General features: G+C 41.6%; 1 protein-coding gene across 2 annotated transcripts in view; it reads left to right on the top strand.

Moving 5' to 3' along the window:
* The window catches only part of mrtfba (myocardin related transcription factor Ba), a 20,086-nt gene extending 17,565 nt beyond the window's left edge, over window positions 1-2,521 (top strand). For both annotated transcript variants that reach the window (XM_008436248.2, XM_008436247.2), the window contains exon 17: window positions 8-2,521. The gene's annotated coding sequence lies outside the window, so the exon portion shown is untranslated. The remainder of the gene's footprint in view (window positions 1-7) is intronic.
* The last annotated feature ends 2,296 nt before the right edge of the window (window positions 2,522-4,817 follow it).

The raw sequence follows: 4,817 nt of genomic DNA, 5'->3' as shown, positions 1-4,817 counted from the left end.
GCTGCAGGTTCTGGAGCTGCAGCTTCTGGTGCTGCAGGTTCTGGTGCTGCAGCTTCTGGTGACCCGGTTGGCTTACTTGCGAGGCGACCAATAGAAAGTCAAAGCTACGGTGGCCTGTAAGGTTGGTGGTTATTCGCTGTCGGTTCCTCTGGGATCCAGAGCTCAGAGGCATGATGCTGCCACCGCCGTGTCTGAACTCTGATCATTGCAGCACATCAAAGCTTTCTGAATCTTTTTCTCTCGACTTTAAAAATTCAAGAGCAAGTAAAACATAAAACTATTTCAAAGTTTTTATTGTGGAAAAATAAAATGGTTATGAGGGAAAAAATCGTAATAAAGGGAAGCATAAAAAATAAATCACAATATGATCAGCTGTTTTTCTATCAAGCATTTCTGTAAATATTTTACAATCTAAAGCAAAATGAAGTTTTTTTGTTCTGAAATGTGAAGAAAAAACATTTTTTTTATCCTGATCCAACAGGAAAAACCAGAAAATCTTCATTTTATTCAAGCAGTTCAACGTGTTTTATATGAATTAGAGGAAATATAAAGTAAAACAAACCAAAAGACAAAAAGGTAAAAGTATAAAACTGCATTTTCCCCCGTATTTAATAATAAGTCCATCATTTGTAGACTAATCTTGTTCTGATGAAACTAAAGTAATAATTACTGTTTCTAAAAGTAATGAACTAAACAGACGACAGGAAACCGTTCAGACCTGAGGCAGCGACAGGCAGAGGTCAGAGGTCATCTGAGGTTGGCTAGAAGGACGATACGGCGGCATGAAGCTCCAGATGGAGGCAGGAGCCTCCATTCCCCAACCAGCCAGGAACAGGGGCCCGATCCGACCCAGACCCAAACTGGCAACTTCTCCAAGATGGGGGCTGCAAAGTGGCCAGTCAGTCCGAGTCGGCCAGGTCCAGACGGTCCGTCCAGGTGTGAACCTGCAGGACTAATCTGACCAGCTGACCGGATCCATAATCTGTAGAATCTGAGGATGTGGAAAGAGAAGCTCCAGAAAGCAGCAGGGGGAGACGACTGGTTCTCAGTCAGATGCTTGATGGAAAAACAACCCAGGAAACTTTGCACATGATGTTTTTATGCTTCTCTTTAGGAACATTCAAATGTTCCACCAGCTAAAAAAACAAAACTTGACATTTTTAATCTGTTGCTAAGGAATTTATTAGATAACATGTCAACTCATTTTATCGTTTTAACAAACAAATGATCCTGTGAACAAACTGCTGTAGTTAGTGGTTGTACTGTGACAGCTGCAGTAGTTTGAATACTTTTGCATGTGTGTGTGTGTGTGTGTGTGTGTGTGTGTGTGTGTGTGTGTGTGTGTGTGAGAGAGAGAGAGAGAGAGAAGCATGTTACTGTTCCTCTGCATGTCGTCTCTGCATGTTTTGGGTCCAGCTAGCAGGGTCACCGGGTTGCCATGTTGGGTCACCGGGTTGCCATGTTGGGTCACCGGGTTGCCATGTTGGGTCACCGGGTTGCCATGTTGGGTCGGCCACTCCATGTTTCCATTTCCTCATCTGAATGTTGAGCTGCAGGTAAATTTCCTGATTGTTGCGGTTTTTCCTGCAGTTCTCTAGATGAACACTAGAGGGCGACCGTCTGCTCTAACCTGATTGGTCGGTTTCCTGCTCTTCATCACCTTGCTGTGGTTTTATTCCAAACTCGTCGAGCAGCTGTTTACTTCTTTCTCTCCTCTGATTGGTTGGATGACTCTGAGGACTTCCTGTTTATCTCTCTGCTGTTTACTTCAGGGTGTCCAAAGTGCGGCTCGGGGGCCTCCTGACCTCTGACCTTTAGTCCAGATTTTAAACAGATTTAAACCAAAGTTTCAAAAACACACGGACAATATAAGATATTAAAATGGAAAAAGTGCAACACAAGTTTTTGCTTTAAATTTAATTTGTATAATCAGTCACTAAATTGTAGACTTTTCAAAATAAAGCAAGATGAGCCATAAAGACAAAAATGTAGAAAAACATGATCAACCTGAAAAAAACTCGGATACGATTTTTTTTTTTTTGATCTGGCAAAGTTGCAAAAACTTTTTACGTTTTAAATCTACAATAATTTATCGCTTGCTGTCATGTTCAGATTCAGGCAAAAACAAAAACATGAGAGTTTTTGCAAAAACACTAAAATGTTTGACACCTGGAGACATTTTTGGCCCCCGCGCCATAGGTTTGGACACCCGGTTGACTTCCTGTGGACCAGGCGATCCGTAGCAGGCGAGGACGACTCAAAGCAATAACAGCTGCTCAGTCACACATCTGAGCGGATCAGCTGATGTCGGCCATCTTGACCTGCGCTGCCCCATGCCACGCCTCCTGTTGGAATGCCATACGTTTTGCACATTGTGTACATATTTCTATAGATGTAATGCATATTTTTATACATGTGTACCATCCATGGGCTCGTTATTTTGTAAATACTCTGAGACGTGTGTATATATGAGTACAGTTTGCTTCTATGTGCTAATAAAAGTGAGTGTTTATGATTCTGATCCCAGGTTGAAGTTTCATCCGTTTCGGTTTGAGGTGAAAGTAAAACGCCGTTTTGGTCACAAACGTTTCCCAACATGGAAAACAGAAATCAGCTCCACAGACATGGTGGAGTTCAGAGCTCAGTCCATGATGCTCCCAGTCTGACCAGTCTGACCAGTATGAACCCAGTTTCCACCCAGTTGGTGCTTTTGACTGGGAGAAATGGACCCGACTGGTTCTGTTCAGCACCACCATGTCGGTAAAGATCCGAAAGGCAAACATCACTGCGTAAAGAAACAAGTTATATATACATATTTTACAGTAAATATAAAATTATTTAGCATTTTTTTCTTTTGCAATTTAAGAGATTTTCTTGCTTTTAATAATCTGCTCGAGTAAATCTGAAATTATGGAAGCAGGTTTGACATGGTGGTGGCAGCATCATTCTGTGGGAAGCTGGGTGAAGTATATGAATAAAATGAATGTACGTCATAAATGTATCTGAATAATTGACTAATCATGCTAGCTTGGTGCTCCTGGGGGCCCCCTGGTGGTGTGGAGGCTCATCTCTGACTGCGGTGAAACGGAAACCCATCCTGACCTGCAGGTGAGTAAATTAAATCCTCAGGCTGGTTTGGAGGAAACTGGAGCCGCTTTTCTGTGTTCACGGAGCTTTAGCTTCATTTGACTCTCCACAGCTTTTCCAATGTCTGACCACAACATTTMAATGTGCTGCTGGCCTGAAACCACTGCGWCGCCCTGATTCCCAGTTTCCACCCAGTCAGTCAGATCCGGTCCAAAGGTTCGGTTCTTTTCCCKTCTGGTCCATTTCTGGGTTTAGGCCGTTTGAAAAGTTATACAGTCAAAAATTAACACCAATCATTTGTACTGAAATAATAATGGTTAATTATTCAGTCATAGTTTCGATGATAATTAGCTCGAAGCTAAATATGTAGCTAGTTCTGATGTAGCTAATTAGCTAAAACAAATTACGATGCTGAATAAAGCGTTCATGTTAATAAACGTTTATATTTGCTTTAAAACGATTCAAACTTTGTTTTAGGTCAAATAAACTATTATAAAAAGGTAACATGAAGTATTTAGTTTCAAATTAAATGTTTAGTTTGGAACTAAACTTAAATAGTGTGTAAACAGAGAATTGTGCTTTAATCAGTTGGAAGCTAAATATTTAACTTGTTGACTGAATATTTCATTTGAATCTCAATATTAATTTTGGAGCTGAATGTCTAGTGTGTAAATTAATGACTTTCAAAGTAAATATTTAGTTTGAAGCTAAATATTTTATTGGTAAACTTATTTAGCTTCAAACTAAATTTGCCACCAAATAGTCAACAAATCTTTAGTAACTTTATAAATGAACAGTAACTTGGTGAAAATACAGCCTTGAATAACAAAAAATCGTTTTTTCTTTTATTTTTTCTAAATGACMCAAATTAATGCAGTTAATTTGTGAAACTTTATGACCAGAAAACGTTCAGAGCAGCTGAACTGTGCGTCCGATCGCAGCTCCATGTTTCTGAAAGCACAAAGTTTCTGTTTCCTCTCATCCTGCTTTGCATTTCTGCTGCACGCATTAAACACACACACACACACACACACTCAGTGTGTCGTAGTGAGAGCTGAGGGGATTTTTATATAAATGAAAAGCTTCTTTTTTCCACATGGACTCTGAAACACCAGCGCCTCATTGCTCAGTACATGAAGCTGTTTGCTGTATTAACCAGTCAGTCAGAATTCGCCGCCAACAGGCAGCAAACTGAGCAGGAACTGCAGTGAATGTTGCGTCATGTGGACGGCCCTCCGCCGCATTTGCCTGGGAGATGAAATGTTGAGATATGACGGCTGGTCGTTTCCTGCAGGTGTCCAAACAGAGGCTCCACTCAATCTGTCAGAGGAAACATTTACAGCTGGACCGGGTCCAATCGGACCGGAACCAACACAGCGCCTCGCAGAGACTGTTCACCCCGTTTAGTCACATCTCGGCCTGCAGCGTTTGTCCACCACAGTAGTTTCACTGAAGAGTGAAACCAAACGGAAGCAGTTTGGATTTGGATTTGTCTCTGAGTGAGAAGTACGGCAGAGGCAGCATCATGCTGCGGGGATGCAGCTGGTTTGATCCCATCTGGCTGAGATTTGGCTGTTTTCCAAAGATCTGCAGCAAATAGATGGTGGAAGACGATGAAAACACAAATGCACACCACACTATTCAGATTTTCATTGTTGGGGGGGAGGGGGGTAGAATAGTGTGTGAACAGTTCCTGCGGTGAACAGTTCCTGCAGTGAACAGTTCCTGAT

This window comes from Poecilia reticulata, linkage group LG19, assembly GCF_000633615.1.
Source record: "Poecilia reticulata strain Guanapo linkage group LG19, Guppy_female_1.0+MT, whole genome shotgun sequence".
NCBI classification, from domain to species: Eukaryota; Metazoa; Chordata; class Actinopteri; order Cyprinodontiformes; family Poeciliidae; genus Poecilia; species Poecilia reticulata.
The sequence above is the reverse complement of the archived record's forward strand: the minus strand, read 5'-3'. Positions and strand labels throughout refer to the sequence as shown.